The sequence below is a fragment of the Giraffa tippelskirchi genome, chromosome 12, assembly GCF_054371585.1.
Source record: "Giraffa tippelskirchi isolate mGirTip1 chromosome 12, T2T-mGirTip1v1.2.pri, whole genome shotgun sequence".
NCBI lineage: Eukaryota > Metazoa > Chordata > Mammalia > Artiodactyla > Giraffidae > Giraffa > Giraffa tippelskirchi.
The window spans coordinates 108,052,975-108,068,795 of record NC_137286.1 but is presented as its reverse complement, the minus strand read 5'-3'; the positions used below and the strand labels follow the sequence as shown (position 1 = coordinate 108,068,795).

Below are 15,821 nucleotides of genomic sequence, written 5' to 3'. Positions count from 1 at the left end.
TCCAGTAGTCATGTATGGATGTGAGAGTTGGACCATAAAGAAGGCTGAGCACCAAAGAATTGATGTTTTTGAAATTGTACTAAAGATTCTTGAGGATCCCTTCAATTTCAAGGTCAAACCAATAAATCCTGATGGAAATCAACCCTGAATATACATTGGAAAGACTGATGCTGAAGCTGAAGTGTCAATACTTTGACCACCTGACGTGAAGAGCCAAGTCATTGGAAAAGATCCTGCTTCTGGGAAAGATTGATGGCAAAGGAGAAGAGGATGGCAGAGGATGAGATGGTTAAATAGTATCATCAATGAATATGAATTTGAGCAAAGTCCAGCAGATAGTGAAGGACAGTGGAGCCTGGCATGCTGCAGTCCATGGGGTAACAAAGAGTCACAGGCAACTTAGCTATTGAACAACAACAACAAGAACAAGTTTAGAAGCTATACTTTTAGGTAACATAAATTTACTCACATTTTGCTATCTTATGTTTTTTTTAAAAAATATTGTTTGGACTTGTCCTGAAGATGGCGGCTGAGTCGGGTAGAAGAGTGAGCTCCTTGGGTTCAGGCCAGGGCCCCAAGCAGGTGGCACTGGAGTGGTTCTTTGTGGGTCCAAGATATTTTACTTCTGTTTGGGGGCTCTAGAAAATCACCACATCTATTCCTGTCTTCTTGCACAGTTCTCCTCTCTGCTGGCACCATGCGCCTCTGATTCTCAGGTCATAAATAAGGTCCATCTTAAATCATGTTGTAAAGAGTGATGTTAATGAACATTTAACAAGTAAGACTAATCTATGATAAAAGCATTGAAGAGTTGCTTCCTGAGAAATGACAGTTTATAAAGAACAAACTTTTCTCACAAGCTGTTTCCTATTTACAGAAGATTTTTCAGGTTCGTAGACCTGCAGGAAGTATATTAGTAGACAACGCACAACAAACCAATATCAATACCTATGGAAGGAAAATGATCACCTTAGATGCTGTGCTAAGGAATGTGCAGAGCATACCAATATGGATCCATATTCATGCCTGAGTAGCACCTCCAGCAACACAGAGTCTGCTCTAGGGATAAGTGCCCCTGTAGAGCAGTGATTGTATCAAGTCAAGAAGGAGTCCAGGATGCAGATTTTGTTCTTTATGTAGGTACTCTGGCCACTGAGAGGTGCCATCATGAGAACATCATTTCTTATTCAGCCTATTGTCAGCAGGAAGCACAAAATGGACAGGCCAATAGCAGGGTATGCTAACCTGTGTCCAAATATGATCTCTACCCAGCCTCGAGAGCTTCTTGGAAAGCTGTCAACAGTGAAACACGAGATTATTCATGCCCTGGGTTTCTCTGCTGGGCTATTCTACCAAGATAAAGATGAATATCCTCTAACTTCAAAATTTGCAGACGGTCTCTCACTTTTTAACTATAGTCTTAGATTATATCAATGGAGTGATAAAGTAGTTCCAAAAGTGGAGAGATTATGGAACATTTGCGATAATAAGCAAGTTCTTCACATTGTCTATCTTCTAGTAATGCATCGTGTTGTCGATGAAGCACAGAAACAACTGTCAAATTCTGGAGGGAATAGAACTTGAAAATCATAGTGGTATGGACACTGAGCTTAACCACTGGGAAAAGTGGTTATTAGAAAATCAAGCAATGACTGGTCCTCATACGCAGAACCGAGTTCTCTCTCAAATCACTCTGGTTTTAATGGATGACATTGGCTGGGAAAAAGTTAATTACAGAATAGCTGAGAAATTAGACAGGGACCGAGGAGTGGGCTGTGACAGTGTCGGGAAGAACTGTAAATCCTGGATTGACCAGCAGTGACAGGAGAGACAGATGCTGAATGCTTACTGTAACATATTCAGAAGTAATCTATTGCAATTAACTTGAAGGCAGGACCAGAGAGCAGTTGCAGTGTGTAATTTGCAGAAGTTTCTGAAACCTCTGCCACAGGAGTGCCAGTGCTTTGATGAATTCACTGGAGTACCTGCAGAAAATCTGCCTTATGATGGTGGTTCAGTAGAAATTGCTGACTACTGCCCTTTCAGTAAGAAATTCAGTTTTTATTTAAGTGGTGAATATCAGTGCAGGTCAGATTGTAGAGTACTGCAAAATCAACCAGACCTTTGAAAAAACTATGGTGCTTAAAAGTATGGACCTCATTCAGTTTGTCTAATTCAGTAATTAGCTTTTGTCATGGAAAAGTATGAAAAGAAGCCGAGTTACCTGGACTGGGGGCATGGATGCTATCAGATTTCTTGTTCTCCACAAGGTCTGAAGGTTTGAGTTCAGGATATTTCATATTTGTGTAGTTGGGCCGGGCAGGTCCTCCCTATCAATATTCAGATGAATGGCTGGATTCACCATGGAAATCTGCTCTGCCCATTATGTTGGGACTTCTGTGAGCTCTGTCCCCCTGAGGCAGATTCTCCAGCTGCTAATCTGACTCAAGCACTACCCCCTGGATCTCTGTTCCCACTCCTCTAGCCTGGTGGTCACCCTCTGGCTTCTGCTAGGCAATTTATTTCCTCTGTTGGCTGGATTTCTACTGTGCATATGACACTAGAAATGGAAAAGTGAATTCTCAAGACATTTCTTTGCATCGTGTTCCTCTGAACAAAGCATAAAACCTGGGCAAGTGCCAGCCTATGCAGATGGCAGAAGTGGCATTCCTGACTTTGGCTTGGAAGTGTTGACCACAGTCAGATCTTGAAGCAGAGCTTCACAGCAGTCATTCCTCATCAGAAACTCAACACCTTCAAAGTTTAGAGAAGGAGGAGGAATTCCAAATCACCAAGTCTTTACTTTTCAGGATACATAACCATCTTGAAGTTTTCCTTTGAAGGTAGGATAATAGGTGAAGATTTCGGGGATTACATACCTCAAAATTTTAATTAACCTAAAGCAGTGGGAAAGTTCATCACTGCTGCAATAATTTAAATAACAGCTAACAATCACAAGATTATAAGTTGTGGACTCTGTCCTCAAAAGTATAAATTGTCTTTTGACTTACAGAAAATAATTTAAGTTTTTATTTCTACATCAACTATTATATCTATTTTGAATTTAAAGACTGTATATAGTATACCTAAGTCATTGTTCTAAAGGGTTTGCTTTTAAATTTGATTTTCTAATTCTTATGATTTAACCTTTTTCCAAACCAGCTATTAGGCAGTTTCCTGCTGAACCATTGAATGTTGGTAGCCTTATGCTAGCTGTATCCATACTCACTGATTTTCACATAGTAGCTTCCAGTTATATTCTCCATTAGTTTAATAATGTCATGAAAACTGGGAAACACAAATACTCTGCCCTGTGAAACACTGAAGACATGCAAATAGAGAAAACTTGATTGTCTGTTTTTCAGATAAAAGTTATGACAACTGCTATCCCAAAAGAGAGACTTCCCCGGTGGCTCAGATGGTAAAGCATCTATCTACAATGTGGGAGACCAGAGTTCGATCCCTGGGTGGGGAAGATCTCCTGGAAAAGGAAATGGCAAGCCACTCCAGTATTCTTGCCTGGAAAATCCCATGGACGGAGGAGCCTGGTAGGCTACAGTCCATCGGGTCACAAAGAGTCAGACAGGACTGAGCAGCTTCAATTTCACTTTCACTTTCATCCAAAAAGAATATAACTTTCCTTTTTGACCAATGAAGATAAAAAAGAATTTCTTGTATAGATAGGTATGCTGTCTTGTTTTTTTTTTTCAAGTAGGTTTAGAAATGGTTATAGAAGAATTCCTATAATCTGAAAATTATTTTACGTGTAAGAAGAAAATATATAAGTCAAAACAAGATAGTCTGAATTGCCTATTAATGGCAAATTGTAGTTTTGGTGTAGGGCTTGTCCAGTAGTTTCCACTTTATCACACAATGTATGGCTTAGTCAACAGAAGTCAGAAGAATGCTTTTGCTTTAAAAGGAGCTAACATCCAAAATCACTGCAGATGGTGATTGCAGCAATAAAATTAAAAGATGCTTACTCCTTGGAAGGAAAGTTATGACCAACCTAGATAGCATATTAAAAAGCAGAGACATTACTTTGCTCACAAAGGTCCATCTAGTCAAGGCTACGGTTTTTCCAGTAGTCATGTATGGATGTGAGAGTTGGACTATAAAGAAAGCTGAGAGCAGAAGAATTGATGCTTTTGAACTGTGGCATTGGACAAAATTCTTGAGAGTCCCTTGGACTACAAGGAGATCAAACCAATCCATCCTAAAGGAGATCAGTCTGGGTGTTCATTGGAAGGACTGATGTTGAAGCTGAAACTCCAATACTTTGGCCACTTCATGAGAAGATTTGACTCATTGGGAAAGACCCCGATGCTGGGAAGGATTAGGGGCAGGAGGAGAAGGGGACGACAGAGGATGAGATGGCTGGATGGATCACCGACTCAATGGACATGAGTTTGGGTAAACTCCAGGTGTTAATGATGGACAGGAAGGCCTGGTGTGCTAGAATTCATGGGGTCGCAAAGAGTCAGACACGACTGAGCGACTGAACTGAACTGAGAGACTGAACTGAACTGAACTCTATCATAAGTCAGAACACTGGAAATGTTGCCCAATGTTCTTTTTACTTCTTCAAAAAGTGGCTTGATCTTCTTGATCATATCATACTATGCAGAGGGAGGGACTATGGTGAGAGTGTGCACAGATTTTCCTGCCAGTGTAGCTGGTTTCAAACTCAGCAGGGGTGCAGGTATCGTTTAACTGGAACCTAGACTGCTCACACAGGAAACTGGCCTGTGAACCTAGACTGCTCACACAGGAAACTGGCCTGTGTATTGTTGAACTGGTGCTCCCATCGTAAGAAGGAAGGTCTATGGCTTTCTTTTCCATCATCTTGCTGACATAATTCACATTGTCCTTCACATTTTTAATTAATTATTCAAAATAGTTTATTTGAACTGAACTGAACATCCTTTAGCTCTTGTATTTGACACTCTTTCTGTCACCCATATTTTCTGGTCCTCAGAAGCATTCTGCTCTGGTACCAGAGCTGATCAAATCTACATAGTAATTTCAATGTGAAATTCTTTAATAACGATTGCTGCTGCTGCTGCTGCTGCTGCTAAGTCACTTCAGTCGTATCCGACTCTATGCGACCCCATAGACGGCAGCCCACCAGGCTCCGCCATCCCTGGGATTCTCCAGGCAAGAATACTGGAGTGGGTTGCCATTTCCTTCTCCAGTGCATGAAAGGGAAAAGTGAAAGTGAAGTCACTCAGTCGTGTCCAACTCTTAGCGACCCCATGGACCGTAGCCTACCAGGCTCCTCCGTCCATGGGATTTTCCAGGCAAGAGTACTGGAGTGGGGTGCCATTGCCTTCTCCATTAGTAAGGAATAATGCCCAATTTTTCTTAAAAATGTCATAAACAAACTTCAGTAACAAACTTCATTAGGTCTAAAGCTAATGAAGTCCTCTGACATTATAAACATAGCCCTTGAACAAACATTCATTCATTTATTGGTTGATCATTTAGTTCAGCATATAGTTATTGAACACTCAGTTTAAGAAATTCTGCTAAGTGAACAAATAGCATAATTGCTAAGGAATAATTCCAATTTGCTATTTGGCACTGGGGCCAAACAGCAACTCCAGCATAAAGACAAGCCATCTCTTTTTAAAAAAGGCAAATATTTACATATTTATTTGCCTACAGTTTTAAATTGGAGGTATTTGTCATTGTGAAAAGCTGGGGATCTCTAGCCTAGCCAACCTCAGCTGAAGAAAAACTAATAATAATCATATTTCTGCCTTTTTCTTGCATACTTTAAATCATGCAAATCAGAGAAAAATATAGAGAATGTTTTTAAAGAAAGTTATAAAAATCTAAAGTATAGATGCAACAGTCAGAATAAGACATGGAACAATGGACTGGTTCAAAATTGGGAAAGGAGTATGTCGAGATTGTATATTATCATCCTGTTTATTTAACTTCTATGCAGAGTATATCATGCAAAATGCCAAGCTGGATGAAGCACAAGCTGGAATCAAGACTGCTGGGAGAAATATCAATAACCTCGGATATGCAGATGACACCACCCTTAGGGCAGAAAGTGAAGAGGAACTAAAGAGTCTCTTGATGAAGGGGAAAGAAGAGAGTGAAAAAGCTGGCTTAAAACTCAACATTCAAAAAATGAAGATCATGGCATCTGGTTCCATCATTTCATGGCAAATAGATGGGAAAAAATAGAAAGAGTGACAGACTTTATTTCTTGGGCTTCAGAATCACTACAGATGGTGACTGCAGCCATGAAATTAAAAGACACTTGCTCCTTGGAAGAAGAGGTATAATAAACCTAGACAGCATATTAAAAAGCAGACACATCACTTTCCCAACAAAGATCTGCCTAGTCAAAGCTATGGTTTTTCCAGTAGTCATGTATGGATGTAAGAGCTGGACTATAAAGAAGGCTGAGTGCTCAAGAATTTGTGCTTTCAAACAACTGAACTGAAAGGTATATACCTAATGTGATTATGAATCATCCTGCAAAGTTGTATAAAGAATTTTACCCAAAATATTAGCTGTTAATAATATATTTGAGACTCACCATAATAGATTCAATTATATTTTGACTATTGTGCAGTAATGCCATTCGGGTAGTATTGTTTCTGAACATGGTGCTTATTATATTTGAAATATATTTTTGCTTTATTTTTTATTGATATAATTATATTTGCACTACTGACTTTCTGAAGAGAATATTATAGATGACATTTTTTCTATCTATATTTGTTAAGCTTGAAATCTGGTAGCCCACTGTTTTCTCTGCGCAAATGTTGTTGTTGTTCAATCACATAATCATGTCCGACTCTTTGCAACCTCATGGACTGCAGCATGCCAGCCTTCCCTGTCCTTCACTACCTCCTGGAGCTTGCTCAAACTCATTTCCATTGAGTTGGTGATGCCATCCAACCACCTTGTCCTCAGATATTCCCTTCTTCTCCTGCCTTCAATCTTCCCCTGAATCCAGGTCTTTTCTAAGGAGTCAACTGTTTGCATCAGGTGGCCAAAGTATCAGAGCTTCAACTTCAGCATCAGTCCTTCCAATTAATACTTAGGACTGATTTCCTTTAGCATTTACTCGTTTAATCTCCTTGCCGTCCAAGGGACTCTCAAGAGTCTTCTCCAACACCACATTCCAGAAGCATCAATTCTTTGGTGTTCTGCCTTCTTTATGGTCCAACTCTCACATCCATACATGACTACTGTAGAACTTGATAAAGTATAATGCTAAGAAATCATAATTTTAAGAGTTTTTGAGGGTTGAAGAAATATTGTTTGGAACATTATTCCAAATTTACTGAATGAAACATAAATTAATAAATGATTGTTTTTTAGCCAATTGTAAAGCAGTAAATAAAATTTTTAACTTTACACAATATATTTAATAGTATGCGTTCTACTGATAGTGATTGCAGCCATGAAATTAAAAGACGCTTACTCCTTGGAAGGAAGGTTATGAACCAACCTAGATAGCATATTTAAAAGCAGAGTCATTACTTTGCCAACAAAGTCCGTCTAATCAAGGCTCTGGTTTTTCCAGTGGTCATGTATGGATGTGAGAGTTGGACAGTGAAGAAAACTGAGTGCCACAGAATTGATGCTTTTGAACTGTGGTGTTGGAGAAGACTCTTGAGATTCCCTTGGACTGCAAGGGGATCCAACCAGTCCATCCTAAAGGATATCAGCCCTGGGTGTTCATTGGAAGGACTGATGTTGAAGCTGAAACTCCAATACTTTGGCCACCTCATGCGAAAAGTTGACTCATTGAAAAAGACCCTAATGCTGGGAAGGATTGGGGGCTGGAGGAGAAGGGGATGACAGGATGAGATGGTTGGATGGCATCACCGACTAGATGGACATGGGTTTGGGTAAACTCCGGGAGTTGGTGATGGACAGGGAGGCCTGGCGTGCTGCGATTCATGGGGTCGCAAAGAGTCGGACATGACTGAGCAACTGAACTGAACTGAATGGTGAAATTAATAATCAAGAAAGCTTTTGATGTATGTTGTGAAGGGTGGTAGTTAATAGATTAAAACAATTTTTGGTCTTAAACTCATTTAATAATTAAATTTCAACATTTTTATATCCAGGGCCAGAGACTTGAGAAGACATCAATCAGATTTTTTTCTGTTTTTTTTTTTTAGCTTTTTGAACTTTCTTTTCTTCTAAAAATTTGAGAAACCTATGGAATCTTTGATAATTTTCTATGAGAAAAAAATAAAGCTAACTAAAAAAAGAAGAAGAAAAATGCTGATATTTACTCCCTATACATAGTTTGGACTTTGAATTATTTATTGCCAACAAGGCTTTCAATTCTATTTTGACCACGCACCATGTATAAACTGTTCTGCATTCAATAAATTGTCTTACTAAACTAAAATTCTAACTAGCATTTTTTTTTCTGAAAAGATCTCTCCTGTATACATTTGTAATTTTTATAAACTCAGTATGAATCCTTTAAATGAAAAAGTTTGAACTCATGCATGTGTATTATATATCAAGCACCTGCAGATTTTTGCATTTGTCAGTGAAAATTGAATGTTGCTTTTGGAAAGCTCCATGACAAATGAGCCATTAATTGTGTTATGCTCCATGAATTCTGGACTCCATTTAGATGGTGTCCAGGCCTCTGTAAGCAAACAAAAATGAAAAACATAAAGAATTAATCAATTTAAAACCTGATTATAAGAAGATTGTCTAATCTTAGCATTAAATTTTGTTAACATTAAGTTTTGTAAATAATAGTTTATTTATAAAATTTAGTACTCAAAATGACTATAAATTAGCTGTACATTTCCCTCTTTTTAAATATGAAGGAACTGAGTAATATAGATAGAAATTATGAAAGCATATGCATAATAATTCACTACTCTGTGTTATTTGCCATGACAACTCTATATGTAGCTGTCACATAGCTTATGCAAATAGCAGTGTCTACTTAATTGTATATAAGTTCATCCAATTAAATTACAGACAACACTGAGAAATACTTTTGACACATAATTTCAAGTTTTACTCGAATAAAGCTATGTCACATGTTTGTCTCCCTCAAATATGATATTTTAACTTTCCCTTATCAGAATACTTTTCTTCTTGTAATCAGTGTGCTTTGAGATACCTATCTGATTTTTAGCTAGTGTATCTTACTTGGAGATAACTACTTAATTTTCAGGATTTTTTTTTAAGTCAAGTATAATATAGTCACAAATCTCATAACTTAAAGCATTTTTTAAACATAATATCTTAGTGAGGTAGAAACTGCTAGGTAGTCAGTGTAGGACACTGAGACTTTGGTCTTGTTTTCAATAAACATCTAGCTCCATTAGCCTAAAACTATATCCTTTGTCTAGAATTCCTGAGATGTATCCTTGGTCTGATAAATTATCGGCACTCAGATCCAGGGAAGGGCATTATCTAGCTTCTGTTCCATATTCCTGAGGGAAAAAACAACTGATGATCATTACTCTTAAACCCATACATCTGATCCATTGTGAAATATCCAGGGAGCATGAAAAACTGTGGCAACTTAATCCAGATTTAAAGAGAAGCCACAAAGATGTTAAGTTAAACATCTTGACCTTTAAACTGATTGGTTAAAAATGATGTATTTAAGGACAGGAGCCAACTAGAAATGTACAGATAAGGATATAAAAACTGCTGTAAAGGGGGACTCTTTACCCCTTTTCAGTGTCTATGCTGAGAGCTTTGTACTTTCCTTCTTGTTAATAAATCCTATTCATTTGCTACCATGAGTGTTTGTGTGTTCATGAAGTTCATTCTTTGGCTCCATGAACAAGAATACAAATTCCCATTTTAATAGCAATGAAAAATTTTAAAACATGAAAACAAAAATTATGTTGTTTATAATTGTATTAGCATAAGGTAATTACATCTTTTTTTATTTTCATTTTGTTTTCTAAATTTTATTCATTATAAAAATGCTTTTTTTATATCACTGAAAAGTTTTAATATTGCTTATACTTAGATGTTCTGTCATGTCATTATTTTAGATTGGAATTTTCAGCAGTTGTTACACACCTAGGATTTCTAGGCATCTTCATGTACTTAGCTATCCTGGCTTCCAGTTTTGTTGTGTGTTCCAAGAGTAATATTACTGGTTCAGAGGTAAAACTGACTCAATCCAAAATATCAGTATTACTACTTAAGATTAGCCATTTATACAAAATTTGTATGATTAATACTACTCACCAATAATAGTTTGTTTCTTTGTGCTGTCAGGGCCCAAAATAGTATTATTTATCTGAGATAAGAGATTATAATCTTATTTAGATTTATTTCAACTGTTCCATGATTCAAAATCTAGTCATTGTGCACATTTACTCAAAAATAGTTTTGTTGAAAAAAAAAGTCCTAAATACCTCATATCTATACACACAAGGAGTAAAAGAAAATACATCACTAGTAAGCAATCACAGAAAAAAATGTATCATACACTAGAAATCCAAAGTAATATTCTCCTAAATATAAAATTTAGAAATCTAGGTAAAGAAAAATCTTCCATGAATGAAAACATTCTGCTTCAATAGAGATAATCTACCTTGGAAAGAAGTAAGAAGAGTTTTTGGCTGATTCACACAAATGACTTCAAATTCAGATAATATGAAGCTATTTTAATCTGAGAAGCATTTGTGAGATGAGTCAGCAGCATAGAGATTATGCAAAAAATATAAGGAGAATGCAGAGTTGGATATTAGGTTATCTCAGTTGTTACTGTAGAAATGTAGATAAATAAGAAAATACAATGAAAACTAAATAAGACAGGATTAACACTACCTCTACCAAAAATATTAGATGTATTATATGTTCAGAAAATAATTTAAAAAGTGAAGTACTAGCATAAGAAAAGATCAAATTATGACATTGACTTGAAAACTCAATAAATTTATATCATATTCAAGCATTACATTAAATAAATTATTATTGATCAATGAAGAAGAGCCAAAGAGTTGTTGAGTAAATGAGATTTCTATAAAAATATATCCATTATAATCTAAATACCCTCAAATTAAAACTATGTTACACAGGCCAACAATATTAGAAATATATAATTCAAAAAAGTATTTTGAATAATTAATTAAAAATGTGAAGGACAATGTGAATTACATCAGTAAGATGATGGAAAAGAAAGCCATAGACCTTCCTTCTTATGATGGGAGCACTAGTTCAACAATACACAGGCCAGTTTCCTGTGTGAGCAGTCTAGGTTCACAGGCCAGTTTCCTGTGTGAGCAGTCTAGGTTCACAGGCCAGATTCCTGTGTGAGCAGTCTAGGTTTCAGTTAAACGATACCTGCACCCCTGCTGAGTTTGAAACCAGCTGCACTGGCAGGAAAACCTGTGCACACTCTCACCATAGTCCCTCCCTCTGCACAGTATGATATGATCAAGAAGATCAAGCCACTTTTTGAAGAAGCAAAGAGAACATTGGGCAACATTTCCAGTGTTCTGACTTATGATAGAGTTCAGTTCAGTTCAGTCTCTCAGTTCAGTTCAGTCGCTCAGTCGTGTCTGACTCTTTGCGACCCCATAAACTGCAGCACGCCAGTCCTCCCTACCAACTCCCGGAGTTTACTCAAACTTATGTCCATTGAGTCGGTGATCCATCCAGCCATCTCATCCTCTGTCATCCCTTTCTCCTCCCGCCTTCAATCTTTCCCAGCATCAGGGTCTTTTCCAATGACTCAGTTCTTCTCATCAGGTGGCCAAAGTATTGGAATTTCAGCTTCAGCGTCAGTCCTTCAAAGAATATTCAGGACTGATTTCCTTTAGAATGAATGGGCTGGGTGGATCTCCTTGCAGTCCAAGGGACTCTCAAGAAGAGTCTTGTCCAACACCGCAGTTCAAAAGCATTAATTCTTCTGCGCTCAGCTTTCTTTATAGTCCAATTCTCACATCCATACATGACTACTGGAGGGCTGCATAAAAGACTTGTTTCTGTCTCATACACACACCTCAGAGCACTGACTGGTCTGCCATACCATAGATGTCTGGGGACCACTGAGAACAAAGACAGCTGGCCACATGTTGCTGTTCCACAGCCTCTGCACTTTGACAGAGATAGGCTAAGACAACTCAGAGACTGCTCCCAGTAGGGAAAAAGAAATGAATGTAGTATGTATCCAGTGTTTTGGATTTATGAGAATGCCTGAAGAATCAGTTCCATGTATCCTGATTCAGGGTGCTGAAGGTACCTGACATATTCTAATATATCGAGCCCATTGAGAACAAAATATAAGTTGAGCAGCAAGCTTATAAAATGAGAAACACAGTAAATCGTATTTTATGTAATTCAATCTTAATCAAACTTCTTTCTGCTCTTAGTTAGATTACAAAGAAACAAAAAAGAACATAGTGGTTATCTTTATATTAGGGACTTCAGATGCCTTTAAAAAATTCATTATTCTTCCAAGTAGTTGTCAAATCTCGACAGACAAGCATATAATATGTCCAAATAGGGGGAAAGTAAAATAAAATGAAATTTAAAAAAATATTTACAGAATTTAAAATAATATATGCTCAATATAATAGTGGAAGTTGTAAAACATATTTGCAAATTTCTTGACATAATGTTTATTAAGAAATCAGATTTACTTCCCTTCTTATTGAATTTACTGAGTCGTTCGCAATTTACTGAGTTGTTTCTGCCACAATAGAAAGTGGTAGAACTTGTAATCTGTGATTTCCCAGCATGCTCTCTGGATGCTTACTTTGGAAGAAGTGGTTATTATGTAAGAAATCTGAACAATCTGAACACCTTGAGATTCTCAGCCTGAGGAGACCGAGATTTGACACTCAGATTCCCAGCCCCAGAAAAGCTCTCCGTAGCCCCTATCAACTGGGGGATCCATAATAAATATCTGTAGCCCCACTCAACATCTGACTGCAACAATATAAAAATTCTTAAAGTAGAATTTAGTCAATAGAGCCATTTATAAACTCTGAACCAAAATAAAATGACTATATGAGGATGTTAAATTTGGGAGTAATTCATCATACAACCATAACAAGGACAAAATATTTTCACATAGGTGGTAATATATTTGATCAATATGTGTACAACAATTTTCAAATGGCTACAACATCCAAAAGTAATGGTGGGTAATCAGATATTCATTAACTAAGATATTCAATTATAATTTTTATTAAATAAATGATAACCATTACACAATATGTTTGTTTTGCTGTTGTTTGATTAAAAAATATGCAAAGATTAGAATTGTCACAAATACAATAAAATTAGCCCTTCTTGTAAATTCCTGTTTAAGACTTTTGTTACCATTCAGAGAACCAGTTTCTCCAATGGAAATCATTAATATTTAGGTTAGTGCAAATGTAATTGCAATTTTGAACCATGAATTTTAAATCATTATAATAGGCTCAAACACATCATTATTAATCAAAGTAGGAACCATTACAATCAGCACATTTTCATCAATGATAAATAAGTCTGTTTATTCTTGCAGCATAAAAATCCATGCTTCAGGATTCAATGAATTATTGGAAAACGTTTTCTGCTTCCTGATTGTAGAAGAATTTTCTCTGAAAAAAAGTTGTCGAGTTGCTTGAAGAAGTGGTAGTCAGTTAGTGAGAGGTAAGGTGATTATGGTGGATGAGGCAAAACTTTGTAGCCCAGTTCATTCAACTTTTGAAGTGTTGATTGTGTGATATGTGGCCAGGTGTTATTGTGCAGAATTGGTCCCTTTCTGTTGACCACTGGTGACTATAGCTGTTGAAGATTTAGGTGCATCTCTGATTTGCTGAGTGTACTTCTCAGATGTAATGATTTTGCCAGGATTCAGAAAGTTGTGGGCTTCCCTTGTGGCTCAGCTGGTAAAGAATCTTCCTGCAATGACGGAGACTTGTGTTTGATCCCTGGGTTGGGAAGATCCCCTGGGGAAGGGAAAGGCTCCTTACTCCAGTATTCTGGCCTGGAGAATTCAATGGACTGTATAGTCCATGGAGTCATAAAGAGTCGGACATGACTGAGCAACTTTGACTTCACTTCAGAAAGTTGTAGTGGATCATATCAGCAGCAGATCACCAAACAGGGACCATGATCTTTTTCGTTGCAAGTTTGGCTTTGGGAAGTGATTTAGAGCTCCTTCCTGGTACAGCTACTCAGTTGGTCATTGCCAATTGTTGTACAAAATCCATTTTTTATCACACATCACAATCACTGTTGTTGCATAGAATAAGAGAAGATGACACTTCAAAAAGATGACTTTTTTGACTTGCTCTCAGCACAATGAGGATCCCACTTAGTGAGCTTTTTCACCTTTCCAATTTGCTTCAAATGCTACATTACCATAGAATAGTCAATGGTGACTTCTTCCACAACTTCTAGTGTAGTTGTAAGAGGATCAGCTTCAAAGTACCTCTCAATTGGTTGTTGTCAAATTCCAATGGCCAGTCACTGTGCTCCTCATCATCAAGGCACTTACTTTCTTTGCAAAATTTCTTGAACCACCATTGTACTGTAAATTCATTAGAAGCTCCTAGACCAAATGCTTTATTGATGTTGTAAGTCAACTTCACTGCTTTCTGACCAATTTTGAATGCTAATAAGATAATTACTAGAATTTGTTTTTTATCTAAAATCATTTCCCTCATCAAAACTAAATATAAAATAAAAAGCACATAATAAGACATTACTTAATAAGAAAATATTAAGAAGAAGTGGCGAGAATACAAGAAGAACTGTACAAAAAAGATCTCCATGATCCATATAGCCACGATGCTGTGATCACTCACCCAGAATCAGACACTCTGGAATGCAAAGTCAAGTGGGCCTTAGAAAGCATCACTATGAACAAAGCTAGTGGAGGTGATGGAATTCCAGTTGAGCTATTTCAAATCCCAAAAGATGATGCTGTGAAAATGCTGCACTCAATATGCCAGCAAACCTGGAAAACTCAGCAGTAGCCAAAGGACTGGAAAAAGTCAGTTTTCATTTCAATTCAAAAGAAAGGCAATGCCAAAGAATGATCAAACTTTGCACAACTGCACTCATCTCTCATGCTAGCAAAGTAATACTCAAAATTCTCCAAGCAAGGCATCAACAATACATGAACCATGAACTTCCAGATGTTTAAGCTGGATTTCCAAAAGGCAGAGGACCCACAGATCAAATTGCCAACATCCACTGGATCATCAAAAAAGCATGAGCATTCCAGAAAAACATCTACTTCTGCTTCATTGATTATGCCAAAGCCTTTGACTGTGTGGCTGACAACAAACAGCAGAAAATTCTTAAAGAGTTGGGAATATCAAACCACCTGACCTGTGTTCTGAGAAATCTGTATGTAGGTCAGGAAGCAACAGTTAGAACCTGGACATGGAACAGTAGACTGGTGCTAAATTGGAAAAGGATTATGTCAAGGCTATATATTTTCACCCTGCTTATTTAACTTTTATTCAGATTTCATCACGAGAAATGCCAGACTGGATGAAGCACAAGCTGAAGTCCAGATTCCCAGGAGAAATATCAGTAACCTCAGATATGCAGATGGCATGACCCTTATGGCAGAAAGATAAGTTGGTGGGAATGCAAACTAGTACAGCCACTATGTGGAACAGCGTGGAGATTCCTTAAAAAACTGGGAATAGAACTGCCATATGACCCAGCAATCCCACTGCTGGGCATACACACCAAGGAAACCAGAATTGAAAGAGACACGTGTACCCCAATGTTCATCGCAGCACTGTTTACAATAGCCAGGACATGGAAGCAACCTAGATGTCCATCAGCAGATGAATGGATAAGGAAGCTGTGGTATATATACACAA

General features: G+C 37.4%; 1 pseudogene; it reads left to right on the top strand.

The window, feature by feature from the left end:
• Window positions 1-522: 522 nt before the first annotated feature.
• LOC145528900 (leishmanolysin-like peptidase pseudogene) lies at window positions 523-2,558 on the top strand (annotated as a pseudogene).
• Window positions 2,559-15,821: the final 13,263 nt, after the last annotated feature.